The 10,957-nt window shown below is 43.2% G+C and overlaps 1 long non-coding RNA gene across 1 annotated transcript in view; it reads left to right on the plus strand.

The window, feature by feature from the left end:
* Window positions 1-4,525, plus strand: part of LOC139705052 (uncharacterized) — a 49,219-nt gene extending 44,694 nt beyond the window's left edge. The window contains exon 3 of the long non-coding RNA XR_011706943.1: window positions 3,931-4,525. This is a non-coding gene — a long non-coding RNA (uncharacterized lncRNA). The remainder of the gene's footprint in view (window positions 1-3,930) is intronic.
* The last annotated feature ends 6,432 nt before the right edge of the window (window positions 4,526-10,957 follow it).

A 10,957-nucleotide genomic window follows, 5' to 3' on the forward strand; every position in this document is an offset into this window, starting at 1 on the left:
CAGTACCAAAAACTAAAGAGGAGATTCTCTCGTTCCTGGGTCTGGCAGGCTATTTTAGGTCATGGGTACCAAATTACTCATTACTTGCCAAACCATTATATGACCTAGCAAAGGGGAACAAGAATGAGCCCTTGTGACTTTCAGCAGCACCACATTTCAGAACCCTCCAGAAGGTCCTCTTACAAGCACCGGCTCTACACCTGCCAGATGTTAATAGGCCTTTTACTCTCTATGTTCATGAAAACAAAGGGCAAGGCTTGAGGGTTTTGGGACAAATGTATGTGTCCACCTTTGCTCCGGTGGCATACCTTTCGAAACAGTTAGATCCAACTGTCCAGAGATGGGCTCCTTGTCTCCGTGCCCTAGCGGCCTCCTATGTTTTATTAAAAGAATCACAAAAGCTTACCTTTGGAGCCCAAATCACTGTCACCTCCCCTCCTCACCTCAAGGACTTGCTAACATACAAAGGGCTGCAAACCCTCCCTCCCTGTCAAATTCTCTCTCTCTTGGTCTCTTTCCTCTACGACTCCTCCGTGTCCTTCCAAACCTGCTCCCCTCTCAACCCGGCAACTCTGCTACCCATTCAGGCTCAAGGTCAAACACAGTCCCCAATATATAAATGCAGGGAAATTCTAGAAAACTTCCTCCCATGCCTAATTAATATCACTGAGGGACCTGTAGACCAACCTGATTATACCTGGTTCACTGATGGCAGCTTCTTTATGCATGAGGGGGTCAGAAAAGCTGGATATGCCATAGTGTCCCTATCACGAGTAATAGAAGCCAATCTCCTGCCTGTAAATACCACCAACCAACAGGCTTAATCTAGGTAGCTGCAATGCGAGCCTGCGAATTGGCAGCAGGGAAAAATCTTACGCTTTATACTGATTCCAAATATGTTTTCCACATTCTTTTATCTCATGCAGCAATTTGGAAGGAGAGAGTTCTCCTGAACTCAAAGGGCACCTCTATAACCAATTCCACATACATCACCCAGCTACTACAAGCCTCCCAGCTTCCTAAAAAACTTGGACTTGTCCATTGCAGATCACACCAAAATGACTCCTCCCCGGTCACACAGGGGAATTCAAAAGCAGATCAGGCAGCCCACTCAGCTGCCCTTCCAGACCTCACTGGATCTCTCATTGCCACGTTCTTTCCATCCATTATTACCCAATAACGGAGACCCACCTAAACATGCCCTCTTTACTTACCTCCACTCCATTTTCCACACCACTCTGCAGACTCTCAAAGCCTTTCACCACTCTTTCTTTACTCTGACTCCCCAGGATAAAGAAGTGATACATCAAATCACAGCCTCATGCCAGATATGCAAAAGAGTGAATTCCAATACATCTTTAAAGCCCGGAACCTTCCCTTCTCATCAGTCTAGGGGCCATATTCCTGGGGCAGATTGGCAAATCGACTTTACCAACATGCCCAGGGTAAAAACTTCAGATACATACTAGTTTTAATAGACACATTCTCGGGTTGGGTAGAGGCCTTCCCCACCTCAAATTAGCCAGCTACCACAGTGGCTAACATCCTCCTAACCGAAGTAATCCCTCGGTTTGGGATGCTCGCTTCAATCCAATCTGACAACAGGCCTGTGTTTATCTCTCAAGTAACCCAGAATGTGGCAAAGACATTGTCCATCCCATGGCACCTTCATTGTCCCTATCGCCCCTAAGCCTCAGGTAAGGTTGAGCGAGCCAACTGCACAATGAAAGACATCATAACGAAATTATCTTTAGAGACTCATTTAGATTGGGTTAAACTCCTCCCTCTTGCCCTACTACGCATGAGGGCTTTACCAAAAAAGCCATCCCTTGCCTCCCCCTTTGAGATAATGTATGGTCATCCCCTTCTCCCCCCGGGAATCTCATCAGAGCCTTGGCCCCTCCCCGACCAATATGCTCTTCCCTTCCTCTTCCTTTCTGCTCAAACCAGGAGAATGGGTCTACTTTTCTTCCCCAGGGGAAAGATCCCCCCTAACCCTAAAATGGGAAGGGCCATTACAGGTAGTCCTGTGTACACCCAATGCTGCAAAACTCCAACAGGAAGGAAAGAAACTAACCCCCTGGATTCATATTTCTAGGTTAAAACTGGTGGCAAGCCCTCCAGAGGACAGCTCCCAACCTTGCAGGACCCCTACAATCGCCCCGATTTACCTGTGAGATATCCCCAGATAACCCTCTCAAGCTCTGTGTTTCACAGTCATGCACTACCCTCCATCCCATTCTGGAGAAGAACATTCATAAGAATGGGCCTCCCAATGGGATCTAGGAACACACGGCAACACAGTACATCCACACCCTTTATAGACTTATGTCTACTGTCTTTATACCTGCTAACTCTCTTTCAAAGTGTAGTGCAGGGAAGGTTAAACCTTGTACCACCCTGTCCCACAAACTGTAGCCAAACTCCTCCTAGGAAGAGTTTTAGATTTTTTAACGAAACCCCTCCAAGGCACTGTTACCACGGTGATCCCCAGGCCTGTGAGCACAACAACAATAGATACTGGGTGGCCATTGGGAAAAACCCAGGCCTGGCTCTTCCCACACCATGCCCAAGTGGCTGGACATTCAATAGGAAGAATTGCTGGAAGAGGACGATTGATATACCCAATTGGCTGCCTGATTTGGTTAAGGCAAAAACAATCAAAGAACCTTCTCTCTCTCTTAAACTTGTCAATATCTCTCTCAATCTGTTACAGGCTACTAATAATACAAATTATGTACAGGGATGTTGGCTGTGTTTGCAGGCTAGAACTGAATCCCCAAAACTAATAGCATACCCGATAAATAGTTCTCAGGCTGTGCTCAAGGAGGCCTCTTCAACCCTCAACACCACAGCCAAACTCTCAGGTGTCCCTCTCTACCAGGCTGCTCCATTATGTTTTCAGTCATCAGGAAACATACCAGTAGGAGACTTATCAGAGAAGCAATGTCAACAAAAAACCTCTCTACCAAAATGTAGTAAGGCCTACTGCATACCAGTCTCCGAAGCATCACTCTTATGTGGGATGACTATACTACTGTCTGCCCCCTGACTGGGCAGGCACATGTACTCTTGTTCTATTGTTTCCCTATGTAGACATAATTCCAGTAGATACAGAAATACCAGTCCCCCTCATGACACACAGAAGACCCAAACGGGCAATCCAATTCATATCTCTCCTTGCTACTTTAGGAATTACAGCAGGTTTGGCAACGGGTACAGCGGGTTTGGCTACCTCCTTCACATACTATGATCAATTGTCCAAATTGTTCTTAGATGACCTCCAACAGGTGACTGAGTCCATACTTACCCTCCAAAATCAATTAGATTCCCTAGCGGCAGTAGTCTTACAAAACCAATGAGGTTTAGATATACTTACAGCTGAGAAAGGAGGCCTCTGCCTGTTCTTACAAGAAGAATGTTGTTTTTATGTTAATCAGTGAAAGATAAGATTAAACAGCTACAGGAACAACTAGAAAAAAGAAAGCAGCAATTGGCACAACAGTCCTATTGGGACCTCTTCACAAACCCTGTCAGCCACTGGATTCTCCCGATACTGGGACCTCTAGTTGGGGTCTTTTTATTCTGTGTCTTCCTTCCTTGCATTTTAAAATTCCTTCAAGGACAAATTAACAAAATCTCTAACCAAACTTTCAATCAGCTCCTCCTCAGGGATTACCAGCTACTTGCCAACAAGCCAGACGACATGCACATCCAGTCATTCCAAGAAACCTCCACCGAGTGCTGAAAGATGAAGATACTGAATGACTACTGCACCAAAGGGCCATCTCTACCCCACCATGCCAAAGAAATAAGCCCTTGGTTTTCAGCTTTATGTTCTAATTTGCCTTCTCCTGGACATAGGCTTTTTTTCTACCAGCCCTACAGACTGGATGACATGCCAGAAATTAATGCTGTTTCTTTTCATAGTTGCAGGGCACGTTCATGGACTTCTCCCCGGAGGAAATCCATTCCTTCAGTGCATGGATATGGGGCCTCCTAGCCCTTCTTCTCCAACCAACTGACCTCCCGACCTCCCTCTAAAGGATGCCCCTACTCAGCAGGAAGTAGCCAGATCGAGTACAACACCCCCAAACCAAAACAAAAAAGGGAAGAGTGTTGGTAAAGATGGCGCCCGGAGTGTTTCTCTTCCGGGAGTTCAGGTCCATGACGCACTGAATGGCGCACGAACCGTCACCTCCAATCCCTGTGAATGGCGCACCTCCAATCCCTGAAGTGGCATGAACTCTCGGCCAATGAAGAAGTAACAGTCCACTCACCTTGCTCCTCCTCATCCTGTGTTAAGCCCATAAATATCAACACCCAGTTTGTGCTCACTCTCTTACTCTTACTCTCTTGCTCTCCCTCTCTCTCTTACTCTCTCCTCTTCTCTGCCCCCTCTCCTTTCTCTCTCCCCCCTCTCTTCCCCCGTCTTCTCTCTCTCTCTCTCTCTCTCTCTCTCTCTCTCTCTCTCTCTTTCTCTCTCTCTCCCTCCCTCCCCTCTTCTCTTCTGAGACTGGCTGCTATGGTCCTGCTAATAAAATCTCAGACAGGTAAACGGTTGTTTTGGCTTGTTGAGTTTACAGAGTTTTTTCCAGCGCCCTTTACAGAGATGCTTGTTGTTCAAGGTGGGGAGTTGAACGAATAATTAATCCAATTCAAGTTGTGGCACCATATTGTTAAAGAAGAAATTATTCTGATGGTTGTTAAAAGGATAAGGAAGATTTTATTCAGGATTATTTTGAGCGGTGTCAAACTTCTGCATTAGAAGAATGAGATGTCGCTCAACTCCAAACACTATAGCAAAGATCCTGAGTATTTATGACTAGGGAACACCATGAGGATTTGGGGGCATCTGTAGGTGGAAATTTTTTAAGAATAGTCATTACCAAGAAAATAATGACTATTACTGTTAAACTGACTTAGGGTTCATGCTGAAGGCAGACTGGAGTGATCAAATGTCACAGGTCGGGGGGGTTCTTGTTAAATAGACATAGCAAAATTCTTGTGACAACAGATTAGATAGGCTGAGTCCCAAGGATGAGGCCTGGTTGAAAAGAGGACTCAGAGGGGCCAGTCTAAAACTTGGTCAATGAGACAGTCTTTGCTAAAGGGGACCCCCTGCCCCATATTAGGTATTTATGATGGTATTTTGGCTGATATTGATAAAGATAATATTGTGTGCTTTTCCTAGCACATTAAAAAGCATCAGAGCATTTAAGAGTTATGGAGAGAAAATTTTGGAATTGGAATTCCTGCTTGAGGTAAAAATATACTTATGGTCTGAAAGTGCCAGACCACAAAAGTTCATGTGATGAAAACTCTGCCCCAAAATTCACATGTTGATGGAGCTTGGAAGTGAGGCCTTTGGGACATAATCAGCATTAGATGAGGTTTTGAGGGTAGGCTCCACTCCCCCCTCTCCAATGACATTGGTTTATAAGAAAAGGAAGAGAGCTGAGCTAGCGTGCTTGCTATGCAATGCCCTCCACCATGTCATGATGCAGCAAGAAGGCTCTCATCAGATGCACCAGCTGCCAGAGCCATGCCCTTAGACTTCCCAGCCTCCAGATCCATGAGCTAAAAAATTATTTTTTTGGGGGGGTGGGTACTAGGGATTGAACTCAGAGTCAGTGTACCACTGAGCTACATCCCCAGCCCTATTTTGTATTTTATTAGAGACAGGGTCTCACTGAGTAGCATAGCACCTCGCCTTTGCTGAGGCTGGCTTTGAACTCATAATTCTCATGTCAGCTTCTAGAGCCGCTGAGATTACAGGCATGCACCATGAGCTAAATAATTCTTTATAAATTATCCATGCTGTGGAATTCAGGTACAGCAACAGAAAAATACACTAAAACACTTGCTTAACTTCCATCTATGAGCCTGTGACGGAACTGAACCTAACTCTAGTTATTATCATCTGGTGAATAGGGTTGATCCAATGCACAGGTATGGTGGTTTGACCATGGGCATATTCTGACCAAGATTCTAGACTGCAGGGAGAGAAAAAAAAGAGGGCTTCCGAAGGTCTGAAACCCAGTTGAAGGCTTGATCCCCAGTCTGAGCTCTGGCTAGAAAAAAATAAAAAGGTCATGACAAAAATATTATAATGTCTGCAATTAACTTTTAAAAACTTCTTTGGCATAGAGGGTGTGATACATTTCTCTGGTTTTTTAACTGATACCTGGGGGCATTTAATTAATATTAAAAAACAAGATATTTCTTAACTCTTTTAATATCTTTACGTGCTACTGCACTGTGTGATATGCAGATGCTATCTGCTCCCATGAATACTTTTTCCCCATCTTTATCCCCAATAAACACCAACAGCTTTGTTACTTAGCATAATGGATTCTAGAAGTAATTTTCATTGGTGAAATGAGAGATATTCAAAATATGCAAATTCATTCTGCCTTTGCATAAACAAGATATTATGATCTAGGAAGCTAATTGATAATATGGGCCCTTCCAACTGTCCCTGGTTTGGGATTTGCAACAGGACCGGTATCTGCAACTTAAGGGTTCTTATGCTTGACTCTGACTAGACATTCAGCTAAATCTTGCTGTTAGAATATTGTCACATCTGCCTTAAGCAATCTGTTATGCAAGGTATTTATCAGAGTGCCAATGGAGAAGAGAACCATCCCTTCACTGAATTTACAGAACTGGTTGAACAACTTTTTTGTTCCTATTGGCTTCTAAATGTTTATCTAATCAGTTCAGTCTGAGAACTGCTTTCATTGTAACATACCACCTGATCATGAAGGAGAGGAAACCCGTAGCCCTCGCCACGTCTATTGCCATCCCCCAAAGGTCACATGTGAGTGCTTGTGTATGTCTTTATTTAGTGGAATTTTCATGATTCCCCGAGTCTTGATAAAGTATGAGGCCACTGTTAAGGACCCTATTGTAGCAGAAGTATTCTTTGCTATCTTTATATGACTCCCTGCATTTCTGCACATTGGTACTTTACCATTAAAACTAAGTAACCTTGGTTCTTTGCTGAGAAGGACTTACAGCACTAGCTATATGGTATCAGGTAGGGATCAATTAAAACCAAGCACTCTGACACTCAGAAGCCATTTAAAAAAATGTGTGTTTGTGTTTTTAGGTTAATATGTGAGGCTTTCATGTCAAAAGACACAGAAAACTTCCTCCACTTCAACTTCATTTTGCACTGAAGCTGTTATTTCATTTCTTTATTCTTTTTTTAAAATTTCTTTATTCTTTTAATATCTTTATGTGCTATTGCACTTTGTGATATGCAGATGCTATCTATCTGCTCCCAATCTTATTTCTTTGTACGATGCACACAACCCAGACCCACTCTGAACTTCTTTGTTGGTCAACATTTATTTTGCCAAGTAAGAAAATGCTTAGTATTTTTTTTTTTTATACCAAGGATTGAACTGAGGGTTACTTGACCACTGAGCCACATCCCCAGCCCTATTTTGTATTTTATTTAGAGACAGGGTCTCACTGAGTTGCTTAGTGCCTCGCAGTTGCTGAGGCTGGCTTTGAACTTGAGATCCTCCTGCCTCAGCCTCCAAGGCTGCTGGGATTACAGGCCTGCGGCACCGAGCCCAGCTAGAAAATGCTTAGTTCTGTTTGCACTATGAGATTCCATTTGGGAACCCCACAAATAAAATAACACCTTTAGAAATTCTTAGGTTCAGTTAAATTGCAGACCTCTAAAAACAGTATTTCCTGTCTAATTTTAATGTAACACAATGAGCATCTGAGAGTCAACACATTATTATGGGATCATATTTGTGTGTGTGTGTGTGTGTGTGCAGTGCTGAGGATTGAACCCAGGGCCTTGTATATGCAAGGCAAGCACTCTACCAACTGTGCTTTATCCCTAGCCTGGATCAGTGGCTTTGGACATTTCACGATCACTCTAAATTCCTCACTTCAGCCCTGTCCTCGTACCCTCTTTACTGAGGGGGGCTTCCTTAATTGAGTCATCAGGGTAACCTCCAGGCTATCTTGAAAGGCAGAAGGAAGTTAGGGAATATCATCATTGCTGTTTCTCTAATGTACTTTTAAAAAATCATTAATTGAGCAAAAATTTAATGTGTGCCAATTCCTTATGATCATTACTGTTGACGTTTTTAAAACATAAGACAACTAATAAGGTCCCACTCTTAAGAAGTTTGCAACCTCTTTGAAAATTCAAATATAAAAGTTAAATAACAGCTATACATGGATAACACTTACATTATTTATTTTAAAATAAGATTGAGAGCACTAACCTTTATTGAGCATCTACCATGTTCCAGGAACTGGCATAGGCATTTCCAATTACTTTCCTGATTGAACCATCATGTGACCTGAGGACTTCCTACCTACATTTAACAAAGGAAAGCTCTTGTCTTGGCATGGCTCAATAATGATGAAGTTGAGGACATTGAGAAACCAGCCTCTACCTCAGAGCAAAGCCTATCCAAGGAAGGGGGCGTGACCCTTGTCCTTGGAAAAACCCACAGAGCACTCCTAGGCATATTCCCACCCTGCTGAGTTGTTTATCTACAAATAACAGGAGAGATCTGCTGCGCCAGGTGTCTCTGACTCAGTCAGGCTAGGTGAGGACCCAGAGCAACCCCCCTAGCAACCACCAATCAGCATGAGACAGGAAAAATACCTGGGATGCCAGATGACCCCCCAGTAGTTTATGGTGGTTGATAACATGTTGGGAAACCATGAAGTTCAGCACATACTCCTCTCGTGGCTTAAACCAATTAGTTCAAACGAATCCCCCTCTTGTACTAACCAATCACCCCTACCCAACTTGTTGCCGCCAGTGAACATGCTAATCATGTTTTAGAGTTGTTTTATGATTTTCCCGCGGTGTGTGATGATTTGCTAAGAGATGCTGAGATGCATGTGGGGTCCCTACCTTCCCCAGAGAGTGAATAAAACTGCTTCAAACCCTGGGCTCGGGGCCTCTCAGCGTCACCAGTTGCTGTGTGCGCGCAGAGGACCGAGCTAGCTCACAATAAACACCTCTTTGCTGCTTACATCGATCTTGGTCTCTGGTGGTCTTTTGGGGGTCCCGAATTCGAGCATAACAGACTTGCCTCCTCAAAATATGGCCACTTGGCATATTCAATATTTTAAGCTTGATTTTTAGTTTCAAGTCATTGTCTTCGTCAACTTGTCAATGTGAAACTTGTGTTTTTCTGATATGTACTTATAAACACCATATAAATGTCTGTATGAGTAATGGTAGAGAATGCTGGAGGTGCCTTGTGGCTACAATGAAAAGTCATTTTGGAAAAAAAAAAAAAAACAAAATTAACAAATCTATTTAATTTTTTCCACTTTTGACCTTGAACTAAGCTTTGTAACCACTCTGTGGAAACAAAACCAACATAAATATACCATCACAAAATTGCCCCATGTCAAGTGATTCCACAGAGGTGTTACTTGGCCACAAAGTTTTCAGAAAGGGCCTTTGCTCTTCCTCAGTGGCAAAATAAAGTTTTCCATGGGAGGGTGGCTACCTCTTCTTGAAAGCTAGAATATGGGCTGGGGGCTGGGGGTGAGGAGCATTGATGAGTTGAACATAAAAGACTTTATACTTCCCCAGCTCAGAGTGGTGCTGCTGTTCAGGAAAGCCAAGGTGATTGGAGGATTCATCAAACTAGAATGATGATTTTTTATATATATATATAAACTTGTCAATATTTATTTTTAGTCAAAAGATTCCTGGATTTTGAGTCAAACTCTGAGTGAGAAGCCCCTTATCTAGTTATTAGAGGAGGGGACAAATATGTTTTCCTAACCCATTCTAGGTCCATGGCTGAAGCTACTATCACAAAAGACAGATTAATAAGAGCAAGGTGTGCAAATTCTTTGAACACGACTTTTACAAGACATGGGGCTTTCATAAGGAAATAAAAATCCAAAGAAACAGTTACATCCATTTTTTTTAATAGTAGGTTTGATGAAGAGTAGACTGTTATGAAAAAAAAATGTGATAAACAAAGAAGTATGATCCAGGGTTGGGGTTGTGACTCAGTGGTAGAGGGCTTGCCTCACATGCGTGAGGCACTGGGTTCCATCCTCAGCACCACATAAAATAAATAAATAAATGAAATAAAATAAAATATTGTGTCCATCTACAACTAAAAATACATGTATTAAAAAAGATGTATGGTCTAATGGTAATAATCTGGACAGAAAACTGCTGGCTCAGATTCTTCTCTGTGATTCTTTTCTTTTTCTTTTTAAAAATTTTTTAGTTGTAGTTGGACACAATATCTTTATTTATTTATGTGATGCTGAGGATTGAACCCAGGGCCTCAAACATGCTAGGCAAGTGGGCTACCAGAGCCACATCCCTAGCCTTATTTTGTATTTCATTAGAGATAGGGTCTCACTGAATTTCTTGGCACCTGGATGAATTGCTGAGGCTGCTCTTGGTCCTCCTGCCTCAGCCTCCCAAGCCACTGAGATTACAGGCCTGCGCCACCACACCCTGCGCCATTGCTCTTTTTAAAGTACATTAGAGAAATGCGGTGGTGATATTCCCTAATTTCCTTCTGCCTCTGGAGATAGCCTGGAAGTTACCCTAATACTCAATTAAGGAAGCCCCCTCAGTAGTTTGGGTGTGCGTGAGGAGTGAGCAGAAGTGATGCAGTTAGAGAGCAACTGAGAAATGTTTGGAGAATTTGGAGAGTACCCTCTCTGTACTCTAAGACAGAAATCAGAACATATATGTTGCTTTTGTTTATCACCTAGTCAGGAATTGGGCTGCAACTCTGTCCTTTGTCTGAACACCCTGGCAGGTGACCAGGAAGAGAGGAACAAGAACACAGATTCTTCAGGCTTTTGTGATCCCTTCTGTGATCACCACAGTGGGAACCCAGAGTCTGGAAAATCCCCGGGGCTGTGCGTGCAGAGGCATGCACACATAGGACTCCTCCTTGGCCCTGGCTGGAACAACAAG

This window comes from Marmota flaviventris, chromosome 3 (assembly GCF_047511675.1).
Source record: "Marmota flaviventris isolate mMarFla1 chromosome 3, mMarFla1.hap1, whole genome shotgun sequence".
Lineage (NCBI taxonomy): Eukaryota > Metazoa > Chordata > Mammalia > Rodentia > Sciuridae > Marmota > Marmota flaviventris.